The 18,307-nt window shown below is 44.0% G+C and overlaps 1 protein-coding gene and 1 non-coding gene across 3 annotated transcripts in view; both read right to left on the bottom strand.

The window, feature by feature from the left end:
- The window catches only part of LOC126281503 (synaptotagmin-10-like), an 865,953-nt gene that overhangs the window by 749,880 nt on the left and 97,766 nt on the right, over positions 1 to 18,307 (bottom strand). The window lies entirely within an intron of this gene.
- Trnas-cga (transfer RNA serine (anticodon CGA)) lies at positions 6,929 to 7,003 on the bottom strand. Its single transcript has one exon. It is a non-coding gene; the product is annotated as a tRNA-Ser (tRNA).

Raw genomic sequence — 18,307 nt, forward strand, 5'->3', positions numbered from 1 at the left:
CGTTGCCTCAAAATAAAAGCACAGTTTCTAAAATTTTTGTTTTCTTTGGATAGAGACACTGTTTTATGAAAGAACCGTTTCAGCCGTACTGGGCACCCGCAGATGCTAAGAGCGGCATTTAGTGAAATAATGCCGATGCGTTATCAAACAGTTCCTGAATTATACTTGTCTTACTGTGTGAAACTTCTAACATAAGATTATATTTCTTAATGAAAATATTATGACAGTATTTTAAATTATTAATTTTGTTTAAGATTCTGAGAAATATTTAAAATAAAATTTTAGAGCCCCAGAAAGCCGTCAACTAGGCTACCTATGTCAGGAACCAGGAGAGTGATTTTGTAGTATAGATATCGCGGTCTTCGAAGCCACTCTGTAGTTGAAGTTATAATGAATACGTTTTGTTTCTTGGTGATCTCAGCAACGTAGAGCATTAAACGCCAAAATGCTAATAAGATCCTGTTTACCATGAATATTATTCGTGTCTGTCGGCCTTTGTTTATGTATTCTTCTTCCATCGACTCATACTACTTCGTAGTAATCTCAATCATAACTAAAATGAGTGGACATAATAACATACTGGCTGGAAACGTGTGTAGTGTTGTGTCCTGACGTTCTGATCCAAATTAAATTATTGCAAATCACGTTACAATGAATATAGTTTTCCCCTGAACAACAGATTTGTGTGAATAGCATACCGTAATAAAAGCTAACACAGATGTAATTAATGACCACTGATTGCTCATAAGTCTTTCATTTATTGGACAATGGTCTCCATTTGTATTATGCGATGCCACTAGTCTTATATAACATCTGTATGCATCACAAAACCCGTGTACTCGATAACTGTGTTATACATTGGAAGCTGTTTTCCTTATAACCACTTGGTTTCCATTCTTGCCATTAAATCCACCGTTTACGATGAAAAACACGCCCAACAAATGTGAAATACAAAACGGGAAGTTGAGCCAGTCCGGCGGAAATATGTTCTCTTATTGCAAAGATAACTGGTACATATTCTTTCTAGCTTTTCCTCCTGCGCCGTTATTGGTTATTTCCTGCAACAGCAAAGGACAAAATATACACTCCCACCTTTGAGGTAAAGGAAGAAATGCACGCGACGTAACAAGTTAGAAAAGTTATTCTTATGCCTGGCAACATATTACCAATTCTTACGACAAACATCTGTTAAACTGTGATGTTTATGGGTTCAAAGAGATTAAATATTTATGGTCATCAGTAATTTATTCACACGCCAGGATAGTATCCACGTACCACATCTGCATGCGTCTAGAGTAAATTTCAAGGTCAAGTATTACAAAGTGTCCTAAATGTTTGCGTAGCGTGTATCTGAGGGGGTACGTGGCTACCAGCACAGTATTTGCCTAGTGGGAAACGGAAAACCTCCACCAGTTCTCACCGGTAATTCACCTGGTCGATTCGATCGGCGTCAGGATCGACTACCCATGCCTAGAAAACGACGCAAAACGGCGCTCAACTATCCGGGTGGGTGTTAAACTATAAGAATTTTATTCGTAAGCACTAGTATAGTCTCAGTATAGTCTTAGTTTATACTTCGAGTATATGTACTTCTTCACTCAGTATGTAATTAACAGCGATAAATTTTTAAAATATTGAAATTTGTCGATTTGTCAGGAACTTAGTTTTCTACTTTGTACCGTTTTTTATTTGTTTTAAATTTTCAAATTTTGTAAGATCAGAGTTACATGCATAAATGCATCCATAAACATAATAAAAAAGTACGTACGTTCCACATCTCCTCCTAAACCAGGGTATCGATTTCAACCAAACTTGGTACACATACCACTTACTGTCAGAAAAGAACCTCGGTGGGAGTGAGAATCACCTACTTCTTAAAAGTGCGGGAGTGAGAGTGAAAACTGAGTGTAGATCAGGACGCACAAACAACCGGAGTATATTCATCCAATATTTGAGAACTCGAGCACTTAGAGACTTGCACAAGATTTACACATAATTTCACCCCATTACGAGAGTTTCCCTCGCTGACAACCCCCACAAATTGAACAAAGAAAAAAAGTTTATCACTCACTACATTATCGCTGTTCATGTAATAAAACTGCCGTATAAGGCATCACCTTTTAATTTATTATATACTTACCGTTACTTTATTTGTAACAGATTTTGCAGACATTATGCACATAATCGCTGAATGTGCTTGAAAAAGTGTATCTTTGTACGACACATAGTTCAGAAGATATGATGTCATAAACATTGAGCTGCCTCGAAACGAAACTACATGGCGAAATTAGCTAGAGGCGAAAAAATATCTGAAATTTGATAAATATACATGAAGTATGAACAGGTTGAAAAATCTGTCAACCAGTTGCAAACAAACGCTTATTATCCATTGATCTTGGTTTCGATATTTGTATAAATGTCTTCTTCAGACGCAGTGGGTTTTGTTACATCACATCACGGTACATTATAATAGATGAAGCCGAGGGGCTCTTGTCACATACAAAATTGACAAAACAAGAATTATTCCAAGCCATTGCTCTAGACAGCAGCCAGATTACATATATCATACTTCAGAATGAATGCTTGCATGTAAATGCCCACTGGTAGAGGCTGTTGTCAACAAAAAATTGTAATGGCGTTACAAGAGCCTCTACCTCTGGGAATTTACTAGTCAGCATTCACTCTGAAGTACGATATATGTCATCTGGCTGCTGTCTAAAGCCATGTCTTGAGCTAATTCTTGTTTTGTCAGTTTTCTATATGAGAAGACTCACTCGGCTTCATCTAATCTACTGTATCATCATGTGATGTAAGGGGCTCCCTACTTCTGAAGAAGATGTTGTTGTTGTGGTCTTCACTCATGAGACTGGTTTGATGCAGCTCTCCATGCTACTCTGTCCTGTGCAAGCTTCTTCATCTCCCAGTACCTACTGCAACCTACATCCTTCTGAATCTGCTTAGTGTATTCATCTCTTGGTCTCCCTCTACGATTTTTACCCTCCACGCTGCCCTCCAATACTAAATTGGTGATCCCTTGATGCCTCAGAACATGTCCTACCAACCGATCCCTTCTTCTGGTCAAGTTGTGCCACAAACTTCTCTTCTCCCCAATCCTATTCAATACCTCCTCATTAGTTATGTGATCTACCCATTTAATCTTCAACATTCTTCTGTAGCACCACATTTCGAAAGCTTCCATTCTCTTCTTGTCCACACTAGTTATCATCCATGTTTCGCTTCCATACATGGCTACACTCCATACAAATACTTTCAGAAATGACTTCCTGACACTTAAATCTATACTCGATGTTAACAAATTTCTCTTCTTCAGAAACGCTTTCCTTGCCATTGCCAGTCTACATTTTATATCCTTTCTACTTCGACCATCATCAGTTATTTTGCTTCCCAAATAGCAAAACTCCTTTACTACTTTAAGTGTCTCATTTCCTAATCTAATTCCTTCAGCATCACCCAACTTAATTCGACTACATTCCATTATCCTCGTTTTGCTTTTGTTGATGTTCATTTTATATCCTCCTTTCAAGACACTATCTATTCCGTTCAACTGCTCTTCCAAGTCCTTTGCTGTCTCTGACAGAATTACGATGTCATCGGCGATCCTCAAAGTTTTTATTTCTTCTCCATGGACTTTAATACCTACTCCGAATTTTTACTTTTGTTTCCTTTACTGCTTGCTCAGTATACAGATTGAATAACATCGGGGAGAGACTACAACCCTGTCTCACTCCCTTCCCAACCACTGATTCCCTTCCATGTCCCTCGACTCTTATAACTGCCATCTGGTTTCTGTACAAATTGTAAACAGCCTTTCGCTCCCTGTATTTTACCCCTGCCACCTTCAGAATTTGAAAGGAGTATTCCAGTCAACATTGTCAAAAGCTTTCTCTAAGTCTACAAATGCTAGAAACGTAGGTTTTCCCTTCCTTAATCTAGCTTCTAATATAAGTCGTAGGGTCAGTATTGCCTCACGTGTTCTAACATTTCTACGGAATCCAAACTGATCTTCCCCGAGGTCGGCTTCTACTAGTTTTTCCATTCGTCTGTAAAGAATACGCGTTATTATTTTGCAGCTGTGACTTATTAAACTGATTGTTCGGTAATTTTCACATCTGTCAACACCTGCTTTCTTTGGGATTGGAATTATTATATTCGTCTTGAATTCTGAGGGTATTTCGCCTGTCTCATACATCTTGCTCACCAGATGGTAGAGTCTTGTCAGGACTGGCTCTCCCAAAGCCGTCAGTAGTTCTAATGGAATGTTGTCTACTCCTGGGGCCTTGTTTCGACTCAGGTCTTTCAGTGCTCTGTCAAACTTTACACGCAGTATCGTGTCTCCCATTTCATCTTCATCTACATCCTCTTCCAATTCAATAATATTGTCCTCAAGTACATCACCCTTGTATAGACCCTCTATATACTCCTTCCACCTTTCTGCTTTCTCTTCTTTGCTTAGAACTGGGTTTCCATCTGAGCTCTTGATCTTCATACAAGTGGTTCTTTTATCTCCAAAATTCTCTTTAATTTTCCTGTAGGCAGTATCTATCTTACCCCTAGTGAGATAAGCCTCTACATCATTACAGCTGTCCTCTAGCCATCCCTGATTAGCCATTTTGCACTTCCTGCCGATCTCATTTTTGAGACGTCTGTATTTCTTTTTGCCTGCTTCATTTACTGCATTTTTATATTTTCTCCTTTCATCAATTAAATTCAATATTTCTTCTGTTACCCAAGGATTTCTACTAGCCCTTGTCTTTTCACCTACTTGATGCTCTGCTGCCTTCACTACTTCATTCCTCAAAGCTACCCATTCTTCTTCTACTGTATTTATTTCCCCCATTCCTGTCAATTGCTCCCTTATGCTCTCCCTGAAACTCTGTACAACCTCTGGTTCTTTTAGTTTATCCATGTCCCATCGCCTTAAAATTCCACCTTTTTGCAGTTTCTTCAGTTTTAATCTACAGGTCATAACCAATAGATTGTGGTTAGAGTCCACATATGCACCTGGAAATGTCTTACAATTTAAAACCTGGTTCCTAAATCTCTGTCTTACCATTGTATAATCTATCTGATACCTTTTAGTATCTCCAGGCTTCTTCCATGTATACAGCCTTCCTTTATGATTCTTGAACCAAGTGTTAGCTATTATTAAGTTGTGCTCTGTGCAAAATTCTACCAGGCGGCTTCCTCTTTCATTTCTTTGCCCCAGTCTATATTCACCTATTCACTTACTACGTTTCCTTCTCTCCCTTTTCCTACTCTCGAATTCCAGTCACCCATGACTATTAAATTTTCATCCCCTTCACTATCTGAATAATTTCTTTTATTTGATCATACATGTCTTCAATTTCTTCATCATCTGCAGAGCTAGTTGGCATATAAACTTGTAGTAGGTGTGGACTTCGTATCTATCTTGGCCACAATAATGCGTTCACTATGCTATTTGTAGTAGCTTACCCGCATTCCTATTTTCCTATTCATTATTAAACCTACTCCTGCATTACCCCTATTTGATTTTGTGTTTATAACCCTGTAGTCACCTGATCAGACGTCTTGTTCCTCCTGCCACCGAACTCCACTAATTCCCACTATATATAACTTTAATTTATCCATTTCCCTGTTTAAATTTTCTAACCTACCTGCCCGATTAAGGGATCTGACATTCCACGCTCCGATCCGTAAAACTCCAGTTTTCTTTCTCCTGATAACGACATCCTCTTGAGTAGTCCCCGCCCGGAGATCCGAATGGGGGACTATTTTACCTCCGGAATATTTTATCCAAGAGGACGCCATCATCATTTAATCATACAGTAAAGCTGCATGCCCTCGGGAAAAATTACGGCCGTAGTTTCTCCTTGCTTTCAGCCGTTCGCAGCACCAGCACAGCAAGGCAGTTTTGGTTATTATTACAAGGCCACATCAGTCAATCATCCAGACTGTTGCCCCTGCAACTACTGAAAAGGCTGCTGCCCCTCTTCAGGAACCACATGTTTGTCTGGCCTCTCAACAGATACCTCTCCGTTGTGGTTGCATCTACGGTACGGCTATCTGTATCGCTGAGGCACGCAAGCCTCCCCACCAACGGCAAGGTCCATGGTTCATGGGGGAAGGCTGAAGAAGATATTTTTACTAATATTGAAACCTACGTCAAGGGCTCCTAAACCTTTCTTTGCAACTGGTTGGCTGTTCATATTTACACAGTTGCTGTTTAGCAGCCATGTTGAAGATTTTGATATATGAAATATATACGTGATATTGCATATGCGGGCAAATGCAAGCATAAAAAGCTCCTCCTAAGCTTCCAGAATGATTTAAACCGAACTTGGTGCACACAACACCAACCGTCTTGAAATGAATATCGTAGGAGCAAGCGCCAGCAAACTCCTATTGAGATTGGTGTGATAACATGAAGAGAGAAGTAGACAGGAGAAGATGAACGGATAGAGAGGGGGAAGAAGAATATGGAAACACATAGTGGGATGAGGATATGGGCAAAGGACGGGCAAGGGAGAAATAGACAGAAAGTGAAGAGGAGAACACGGACAGAGTGACGGAAGAGAAAGAGATGGACAAAGTAAGGGAACAGGAGAGGATGGACAGAGAGATAGGAGAGGAACAGTTGGGCAAGGAAAGGAAAGGGGAGGAGATGGACAAAGAGAGGTGCAGGAGGAGATGGCCAGAGAGTGTGGGTCGTGGTGAGTGTTTGGAGGGGGGGGGGGGGGATAGTGGGAGGTGGAGGGCATGGACGAAGAAAGAGAAGGGGAGTAGATGGAAGGAGATGGGGGACGACGATGTGGATAGAGAGAGGGGGAAGGAGAAGATGGACTAGTAGAAGATTGTAATAAATAAATGCCCAAGCAACGCCTGGAACTCAGTTAACTATGAATAAAGTTTTGTCGATTAAAACTGTGTGCCGGACCGAGACTCGAACTCGGGGCCTTTGCCTTTCGCGGGCAAGTGCTCTACCAACTGAGCCATCCAAGCATGACTCACGCCCCGTCCTCACAGCTTTACTTCTGTCAGTACCTCGTCTCCTACCTTCCAAACTTTACAGAAGCTCTCCTGCGAACCTTGCAGAACTAGTATCACTGAAAGAAAGGATATTGCGGAGACATGGCTTAGCCACAGCCTGGGGGATGTTTCCAGAAAGAGATTTTCACTCTTCAGCGGAGTGTGCGCTGATATGGAACTTCCTGGCAGATTAAAACTGTGTGCCGGACCGAGACTCAAATACGGGACCTTTCCCTTTCGCGGGCAAGTGCTCTACCAACTGAGCTACCCAAGCACGACTCACGCCCCGTCCTCACAGCTTTACTTCTGCCCGTACCTCGTCTCCTACCTTCCAAACTTTACAGTTTTTAATCTGTCAGGAAGTTTCATAGCAGGGCACACTCCGCTGCAGAGTGAAAATCTCATTCTGGAAAGTTTGTCGACTCTACGCCTTTCGGGTTTTTATGTCTCCATCAACCAGGTTTCCAATATTCACTTGGTGGCAATTTCCTTAGCTCATCTAACGGAATGCTACAGCAAGTGGATTCCAATGAGTACCTGGACTGCAAAACCTGTACTTTGAAGCAAACAAAACTTTATCTTATCGAAGTGGTAATTAAAACCTTATGACTATACCTCGTTATAAGGAGTATTATTACGGCAATGTTGTTTGAGTGTCTATTGTCGGATGAAACTGGAGTTTCGTCCGGCGTATGAAATGCTCATACTATTTACGGGAATACAGCCAAGTGACGTCTTCCAAAACCGTCAGTATTTCTACAGGTGAACACAAATGCAGTGAGACAACAGTGTGCAAGGAAATTTATACCTTCGGTAGGCAGCAGCATGCCTACCAGAACCACAACATGCGATATGCACAAATACAACAAACACACCATAAACAACTAGTGCTACCACACAACCAGATATGACCACTGTCAGAAGTTATCAAAGTGTATATTAACTAGCAACGGAGGTGAAAGTAGCATTAATTGGGTCACTATGTTGTTTGATCAGAAAGAGAGAGAGAGAGAGAGAGAGAGAGAGAGAGAGAGAGAGAGAGAGAGAGCAAGTTTCCAAACAGAACTAAGCAAAAAAGTTCAATCTCTTTTTATAAGGTTACTTGCTAATTTAATATCACTTTTTTTCTTAATAATACTATCCAAATAGCGGAAGTGCACCCCAGAAACGCTGTGTTGACACATGCCGTAGGATGGCGGGTACCGAGGCAACACCCCAGGATAGCAGATTTGTTCGGTTGTTGCAAGTATGGGTGACGCTTATGCGTTATACACCAGCTCTCCACGGCCTTGATGGTCTCACACAACTTAGGTATGAGGTGGTATATGGTGGACTCCTGCCTTATGCGAACCAGAATCATATTTTACAGAGTATAAAGGGCTTTAATCTTAGATGGTGGTCTAAAAACACACTCCTCATCGTATTTCCGCAGATTACGGCCAATACTATTGGAAATGCTTCCTGCGTAAGAGAAAAAGGCTTTAGAGTTATGTGACATCTCACTATTTTCATTACTTACACGATCCACGTTTGGTTGAGAGCGTAGCGTCGTGTCCTTACGTAGCACAGATAGAACACAAGTTCCCAGCGGTGAAGAGCAAATGCAGAAAGGCAAATTCCCACTAAAGGCAGACTGATAACTCGGATCAGGGCCAAACACTGTTACAGGGCACATATGAGGGTGCGGATTTTGCACTTGACAGGATGCTCGCAGCAGAAAACTTGTGGAATTCAGTGGTTTGATTAACACTGTTTACTAACGATCAGACTACTACACTGAAGTCAGTTCTAAATATTAGAAAAGGCAGGGGAAGTAATTGGTTGCACAACAGAAGTCAGTGCATGGAGACAAGGGGGTGAGTGCTAACAGAAATCGCGAACACTAAGAGCATGTTAAGTACAAACTTGACAGCAGCGCTCCAAGTGAGAAAAATTGACACGTTGGAGATTAAAAGTGCTGGCACTCCAACAATCTGGCTGAGAACTCCCACTGAATACAAAGCCATGGGTTTTGAAAGAATTGTGACGGCGCACTGTTTCTCTCTTCCTATAGTCGATCCACTGACCCACGAATACTTAAAAAGCTTAGACTAATTTAACGAGCCGCTCTGAACTTACAGGGCACTTCTGTCCAAGCACATTTAGATTCCTTCCCTTCTCCTACTTGGTAGGGATGCTTTTGGACTTTGCATTAACAAACTCCTACTCCGATGGCAACAGCCACTACCACTCCCATTATGGCCAGCAATAACAGTGTTTTACGTTACTTGGCCCCACCCAGAGCCGTTTTATGGGTGGGGAATGCAGTTGTAGAACTCTGTTCTATGTAAACCCACTGACGTTGCAGTTCTCAGGAGCAATTATCAAGCTTGATACCCCTGCTAAGACGTGCCTCTTCATCGCCATATTCTATTGCGACACCTTACAACAGCGTATACTCTGTGGATGGAGCAACCAGTTAATTCTCTGAAGTGAAACTTCTCCTCTGGGACAGCTGCTGAGAGTGTCTGCAGTTTGGAGGGGTCTAGTGTTACTACTCAGCACTAATAACCCAAACTGTACCATTTTTCTCTGCTCTCTGCATTGTGTCTGTGATTTTCTATTTTGGAGTACCCTTGAAAGCTCCCCACAGCCTTAATTGGTTAAAATGGCTCTGAGCACTTGGGACTTACATCTGAGGTCATCAGTACCCTAGAACTTAGAACTACTTAAAGCTAACTAACCTAAGGACATCACACAAATCCATGTCCGAGGCAGGATTCTAACCTGCGACAGTAGCGGTCGCGCGGTTCCAGACTGAGGCGCCTAGAACCGTTCGGCCACACATGCCGGCCAGCCTTAATTGTAACGACGAACAAGTCATTACGTCGTCAGTACATGACAGCGATATGCATCTGATCTCGCTTTTACTGTAGATATTCTGGCGAAAGGTGACTTCGAGGTTGGCTAACTCAGCAGAGAAACATCCAGAGGCAGAGCTCTTATAGCCGCTCGGTCCATAACGCCTTGCCACGGTTCGCGCGGCGTCTCCTGTCGGAGGTTTGAGTCCTTCCTCAGGCATGGGTGTGTGTGTTGTCCTTAGCGTTACTTAGTTTAAGTTAGATTAAGTAGTGTGTAAACCTAGGGACCGATGACCTAAACATTTTGGACTCTTAGGAACTTACCACAAAAAAACTTTCAGTGTCTGAGATGATGTGGGCACTGTGATGCGAGGTACAGTTGTAAGCTGATTATCTAATGTCTATTTACAAAATTAATGTGATTTGTATTCCTATAAACTGGGCAAGTCCAAATGTACCATCGAACTCCCTCCTGACTGACACATCAGCAAGGAGACTATCACTGTAAAGGAAAAATTCTTCTGCATTTAATTCAGATGTTCTAGAAAGCGGTGTAAATTCTCACTGCCATTAGGTCAAATGTGAAAATTATCGTAAACATGCCTAAAAATAATATGCAGGCTTCAATATCACTCTCTTGTTGCATTTGTGCCTAGAAGAAAAAAAAATGACGAGCTGTTCACCTTGTGACCTTGTGAAGACATCACTAAGCAACTAAACTGAGTGACCAAATAAGTGAAGCTCTTGAGGCAAGGTGGCCAACAACCGTTGTAACAGATGCTTCATATTCTGGCTAATGGCAAGGACGTCCCTACATGGAGACAATGGGGTCCCGCAGTATTACGCAGATTTTTAAAAAGGTCAGAAATGGAACTCTTCATGGAAATTACAAGTCACCATTCGTCTTCCAAAATATTAAAAATACTCTATACCAACAGGACGAGCCTCCTCACCCCCCCCCCCCTACATACTATAGTATGGACGCCTTCGCTAGTGTTACTGGGAAGGAGCTGACGTCTGAGCTGGCCCCACACATGTTTATCGGGTACAGGTCTGGCGATCTTCTTGACCGTGGGAGTACCTCTACATTGCACACAGAGATCATATGTGGACGAGCCTTGTTCTGTTGAAAAATGACACCACGGTACTATTACATCAGAGGTAGCACATGAAGTCGCAGATTCTTCCTGAGGTACCGTTGCGCAGCCAGAGTTCAAATTGTTCAAATGGCTCTGAGCACTATGGGACTTAACATCTGAGGTTATCAGTCCCTTAGAACTTAGAACTACCTAAACCTAACTAACCTAAGAACATCACACACATCCATGCCCGAGGCAGGATTCGAACCTGCGACCGTAACAGTCGCGCGGTTCCAGATTGCAGCGCCTAGAACCGATATGCCACCGTGGCCGGCTAGCCAGAGTTCCCTCAGTCGCTAATAGCCATGAGATGAAGTCATGCTCGATGGCTCCCCTCACCAACGTAGGGGTTAACAACACAGGAAGAAAGTGAACTTTCCACAGGTCGCCGCCATATTCGCCAACAATGGTTATCCATGATAGTACAGATCTGCGATTCATCGTTGAACACAATGCGACGCCAAGGCAGCACTCCAGCCTCAGCCGTTTGTATTATGGTGTTATTTGGAGCTTACACATAGGGCTGGAATTCCCTAATTTGGCTCCTGATAGTCTCCGACGAGTGTGTGAATATTGCAAGAAGTCCAGTACTTATTCTAGGGTGAGAGGTGCAGATGTGAAGGGCTTAAGATGTGCTCGTTTCACCGTACGGCGGACCTCCCTCGTAGTGACTAGATGTGGCCTTCGTGAACATTGATGAGGACTAAAGGCTATGCCTGCAGTCACCCTCGCATGCAGTCAAACATAGGGCTGAATGACTTAAAAATAGAATAATGCACAATTCAACATGACCATCAAATGGAGACCCACAATGAGGCCCCATTCAAACTCTGAAAGGTACTGATAGCGCTGTCTCTCCCAAGTACACGGCATCTTCCTATCCTGGTATCGATCACTCAACATCTGATCACTCAACATGTTCACAACCCTTGTATACACTATCAGCACTGATAACACTAAACACGAAGAACACTGGTATACCCTAGTTCCGTTCTACTTGCTACGGAGAATTGCAACTCTAATCGTGTACATACTCGCCCATGGTGTAACCACGTATGATGTTACTTTGACATCCACCAAGTCTTGTTTCGAGCGCAGCACGTTTCTTGTCGGCCGGTATACAGTATATGGTTTGCTGGTCACTTTTCGGTAATCTCTACCTTCTCGTCTCAGTTATTACACTCGCTTCTAAGGTCATCAAGGGGAAGCTTGCAGACTGCCACCCATAACGGGGGAGAGCACGTAAGCTGCCGTTTATTGCCGGCCGGTGCGGTGCAAGCTCTTGCTCTTGCGAGTGCCCTTACACAGCACGTGCCGCTCGCTATTCATACGCGACTCGACACCCTGCTGCGCTGAATTACAGCATCGGGCAGTAAACGTCGACTGAGTTACGGCAGCAGAATACCGCGACCAATCCTGCGTAACGGCCGTTTTGAAATGGCCGATGCTGTCCGTTTTACGGCGCTCGGGGTCGGCGATGGATACCGCTGCGTGGTCCCGACGGCGCGGCGGTGGCGAAGCTACGATACATGGTTGCCTGGTGTCGTAAATGTCCGGCCGTCATCGTGGGGGGGTAGGCACCATATGAGCTACTGTACTGCAAGGAGTCAGTAGATGTGCGAATACGAGGGGGAGGTAATGTAGCGCGCAGAAGTATGCAACCCACAGGCGCGAAGGCTCAGTGACAGGTAAAGGACTCCTGCAAATGTTCCCTTCGTCTGTTCTCGAAACACCAGTAGCGTTGCTTCAAATCACACACGGGGCACGTACTTTGGCGATTTGCGGTGAGCGACACGAATTACGCGACGTACTCCTCCAGGAATTTCTTAGGAAAAGCATGTTTGGAGGAAATGGATTAATTTAGTACGCTGCTACACATGTAACATCAGTATATACAAAAACTGACAGCCTTGCGTTTAGAGTTAAACTTCTCACCACCCCGAAGTCAATTATTAACATCCCTGTATAATGCTCCACAAAACTTAAAGACGAATTAGATAAAGCACCATAACATATTAACTGTCTGTGGATTTTTAACTCCTCGCAGCGTAATGAATAATCCATTAAATTTGCCGCACACCGTACAGCCAACTTCAGAGTGAAATGTAAGACTGACGGCAAGATTGCAAGCGCGGCCTTATATGCTCCACCGCAGCGATACTGGCATGCGGGTCAGATGCTGGTCGCGGGCAAAGAGGTACAATTACAAAATGGCTCTGAGCACTATGGGACTTAACATCTATGGTCATCAGTCCCCTAGAACTTAGAACTACTTAAACCTAACTAACCTAAGGACATCACACAACACCCAGTCATCACGAGGCAGAGAAAATCCCTCATCCCGCCGGGAATCGAACCCGGGAACCCGGGCGTGAGAAGCGAAAACGGGTACAATTACATACATGAAAGAGTTGTTGTTGGCAGGAGAGCCAACACCGTGTTACTAGAGGAGGCCGAAAGGCACGCGATTTAGCTCAAGCAGGCGGGCGTGAGGTCTGGAACAGGACAAGGAAGTTAGAATTTTGAAACAACGGACGTAGCTGGTGGAATACTTACCTTTAATCCATTAATGACGAACGTCGCTCTTGACGGTACATGATTCAATATATCAATAGTTACTGATAATGGCGCCTTGCTTGGTCGTAACAAATAACGTAGCTAAAGGCTAAGCTAACTATCGTCTCGGCAAATGCGAGCGCAGAAGTCAGTGAACCATCGCTAGCAAAGTCGGCTGTATAACTGGGGCGAGTGCTAGGAAGTCTCTCTAGACCTGCCGTGTGGCGGCGCTCGGTCTGCAATCACTGATAGTGGCGACACGCGGGTCCGACGTATACTACCGGACCGTGGCCGATTTAAAGGCTACCACCTAGCAAGTGTGACGTCTGGCGGTGACACCACAGAAAGCGTTCAGCATTCGATTGGCTTATCGATGAATGTTTGACGTCGGTAGCAACTAGATGACTTCTCTGAAATTTAATTACACCGGGATCCGGATACCATGCCTTATACAAATTAAAACCAATATCTCTATTTATTAAGTTGTCGGTCAATCTTATTTACATGGCTGCCTTGAAAACAGAATCCCAAAAGGAAGAGATTGATCGTAAAAGCTTCACGTCACTTTAGTTCATCGATAGACCCGTATCTACATGATGTAGTGCCATAAATGACTTGTCTGGCTGTAGTAAACGTGTGTATCTTCGGTTTTCCACGCTCCTCTCAAGAACGGTGCGTGTTGTCTGACCTATATAAGACGTATCACAATTTCCGCAAGGAATATGATGCACACCCGTCTTTCGAAGCACTAACTCATTCTTCACAGAATAGAGTAAAGCTGCAATCTATGAGCGAATCGAATGTCTGAATTCCTTCACCACAGGTGGCGCTTGTGTAAGTGCACCTCTTCGCTGCCGACCAGCGTGTGTGACTCACATGAACAGCATCGCCTGGAGTACATAAGGCCGCGCTTGCCATTTTGACGTCAGTATTGCAACTCACACTGAAGATAGCCGTACGGTATGCCACCAAAATATCAGTGATAGTAGTAGTATTAGAACGGCTGCATGGCCGAATTTCAATGGGTTGACGTATCGACTACTCCGTGGAAATGACTGAAACTGCTGGAGTATGTTGCTTGAGTCACCCAGTTGTTTTCACAAGGGGCGAGAGCGGCATAACTATAGCACCAAATGACTCTGGCCCCGCAACACGAGGTCGTTCAAGGTATGGAAAAAGACACTACATGTCAATCAGCGCGTAAGGTGGCAGAATAAATGAAGGTCGGATTCACACCTTACGTGAGAGGTTTATACATTGCAATGGGAACGTGAATATTGCACCTAACTTAACTCGGCGGTAATGAGCAAATTTTCCTAGCAGTATGTAACGCAAAAAGGGATGACATTCAATCAACAGTAGTTAACACACCGTTCCTATAATGCATGTTTGAGTGTAATGTGAAACAAGCAGCGAGAGGCGTTTTAGTTTCGAACTCAGAGGGACGACACAGAGGAAGCCCACGCTACAGGGGGTAGCACAGAAATCACTTACAGGGGAGTCCCAGGCGGAAATTCAGCGACCGACCAGATGACTCAGATGGGGAGAGCGAATTTTTGGCCCATATGAGGGAGAACACGAAACAAAGATCTTAGAAAACTGCATTTCGGAATTCCAAATGGATATGAAACAAGACCAGTGACGCATTTTCAATCACATGTCCAGCGAGTGGTACACACATGAGAGAGTCAACATACGTATTTAGGCATCTGGAACTGGCACAAAATGTCCGATTGGCGGAAACGAGCTATGAAGCAGAAAAGAGCCAAACTTTCGACTAATTTAATGGTAGGGACCCTGCGATTGGTAGAGAGAGTTTCCACAAAATAAGAGGAAAGCTCCTACTGGCCGAAAAAAGCCGTGACGTGAAGAACGAAAGAACCCAGGTAGGGAGACCGTTCGGATATAAGTAAGACAAGACGAAAATATCCGGGAACTCTGCTCTGCACTGGCTTCAAGTGCAGAATGAAGCTCATAACGCTCTGTATGAGGCAAAGGGGTAATTTGTGTGAAAACTGCGTTCACAGCGGCTTATATCTAGCTAGAAATTAGCTGTAGCACTGTTTAACTCCAACTATGGAGAAACTAACCAGACAATTAGTTAATTGTTCTTGCCAGAACTGAGAGGGCATTATAATATGCACGCTGCTCCAGCCATGCTCGTGTATATCGCCACATTCTAAGACTAGGGATGAGTACATGATGTCTCGCATAACGAGAAACATAGGGAAAGTTTCTGCTGGAAAATTCAGCATAGGTGTAATTAGTTTTATAGGAATTTCAGCTGAAGAGAGTGGTCCAGCAGTAAAATATATCTCGCAGCAAAGAAAACCGCCTTTGTTTCAGTGACTGCCACCCCAACTCGCGTATGATATCAGTGACACTCTCACCCCTATTGCGCGATAACACGAAACGAGCTCCCCTTCCTTGCACTTTATCGACGTCCTCCTTCAATCCTACGTGGTAAGGATCCGAAACCGCGCAGCAATGTTCCAGCAGAGGACGGACAAGCGTAAGGCACGCTGTCTCTTCAGTGTGTTTGTCGCATCATTCAAGTGTTCTGCCAACAAAGCGCAGCCTTTGATTCGCGTCCCCACAATATTATCTATGTGGTCTTTCCAATTTAAGTTGCTCGTAATTGTAATTACTAGGTATTTAGTCGAATTACAGCCCTTATATTTGTGCGATTTATCGTATACCCCAAAACCAATCGGGTTTCTTTTAGTACCCATTTGGATGACCTCGCACTTTTATTTGTTTAGGGCTAATTACCACTTTTCGCACCATACAGAAATTCTCTCTAGATCATCTTCTAATTGGAATTGATCGTCTGATGATTTTACTAGACGGTAAATTACAGCGTCATCTGCAAACAATCTAAGGGGGCATCTCAGATTATCACCTAGATCATTTATGTAAATCAGGAACAGCAGAGGGCCCATGACACAACCTTGTCCTGAAAAATAAGTACCCAGAACAACCACCTCTGGCCGTAATAACGGCCTTGATAAGCCTGGGCATTGTGTCAAACAGAGCTTGAATGGCGTGTACAGGTACAGCTGCCCATTCAGCTTCAACACGAACCACAGTTCATCAAGACTAGTGACTGGCGTATTGTGACGAGTCAGTTGCTTGGTCACCATTGACCTGACGTTTACAGTTAGTGAGAGATCTGAAGAATGAGCTGGCAGTCGAACACTTTCTGTATCCAGAAAGGCCCGTACAGGACCTGCAACATGCTGTCGTGCATTATCCTGCTGAAATGTAGGGTTTCGCAGAGATCGAATGAAGGGCAGAGCCACGGGTCATAACACATCTGAAATGTAACGTCCACTGTTCAAAGTGTCGTCAGTGCGAACAAGAGGTGACCGAGACGTGTAACCAATGGCACCCCATACCATCCCGCCGGGTGATACGCCGGTATGGCGATGACGAATACACGCTTCTAATGTGCGTTTACCGCGATGTCACCAAACACGGTTGCGACCATCATGATACTGTAAACAGAACCTGGATTCATCCGAATAAATTACGTTTTTTCTTTCATGCACCTAAGTTCGTCGTTGAACACACCATCTCAGGCGCTCCTGTCAGTGATGTAGCGTCAAGGGTGACCGCAGCTACGGTCTCCGAGCTGATAGTCCATGCTGCTGCAAACGTCGTCAGACTGTTCGTGCAGATGGTTGTTGTCTTGCAAACGTCACCATCTGTTGACGCAGTGATCGATATGTGATTGCAAGATCCGCTACAGCCATTCAGATAAGATGCCTCCCATCTCGACTGCAGCACTGCGTTCCGTATTACCATACTGAACCCACCGATTCCATATTCTGCTAACAGTCATTGGATCTCGATCAACGCGAGCAGCAATGTCGCTATACGATAAACAGCAATCGCAATAGGCTACAATCCGACCTTTATCAAAGCCGGAAACGTGGTGGTATGCATTTCTCCTCCTTACATGAGGCATCACAACAACGTTTCACCAGGCAACGCCGGTCAACTGCAGTTTGTGCATGATAAATCGATTGGAAACTTTCCCGTGTCAGCACGTTGTAAGTGCCAACCTTGTGTGAGAGCTCTGAAAAGCTAATCATTTGCATATCACAGCATCTTCTTCCTGTCGGTTAAATTTCGCGTCTGCAGCACGTCATCTTCGTAGTGTAGCATTTTAATGGCCAGTAGTGTAATTTTTGGTGTAGGCTTGTGAGCATCGGAAGGATCACTTCCAGTTCGCTACAGTTTGATGTGAATGGTGAGCAGTGACACGTACTGCAGTCGGCACTCTCCTATTGTCCGGTTGCAGGTATTGTCCGTCGCCTGGATGCAGTTGCTGGACGCTGAGCACTTGGGGTGAGGGGTTGAATGGGCTAGCTGGGCGGTGAGTGGGTGGGCGGGCATGAGATGGGGGTGAAGCTCGTAGTCCCAGGAGCTCATCTTTCCATTCGCTCTTTCTCCAGGTAACAGCTGGAGGCGCCGCAAAAATGGAGGTCGGTTGCTCCTGCCGAACCAATAAGGCTGACGCCATTTTTTCCATTCGCAGGAACCTTTACAGCAGAGGGGTCGTATCCTGATAATAGTCGTTGGACCGGAGGTACACTAAAGGTCGCCAGCGGAGAGCTATCGCCAGAAATTGGACTCCGATACGACTGAAATTCTTTCCTTTCCTTAGTAATGGCACTATAAACTTCCGAATGTTTGCAACGTTCATCGGATCCCAGGCACAGAAAGTTGTAAATTGTT

Source organism: Schistocerca gregaria, chromosome 7, assembly GCF_023897955.1.
Source record: "Schistocerca gregaria isolate iqSchGreg1 chromosome 7, iqSchGreg1.2, whole genome shotgun sequence".
In the NCBI taxonomy this organism is placed as follows: Eukaryota; Metazoa; Arthropoda; class Insecta; order Orthoptera; family Acrididae; genus Schistocerca; species Schistocerca gregaria.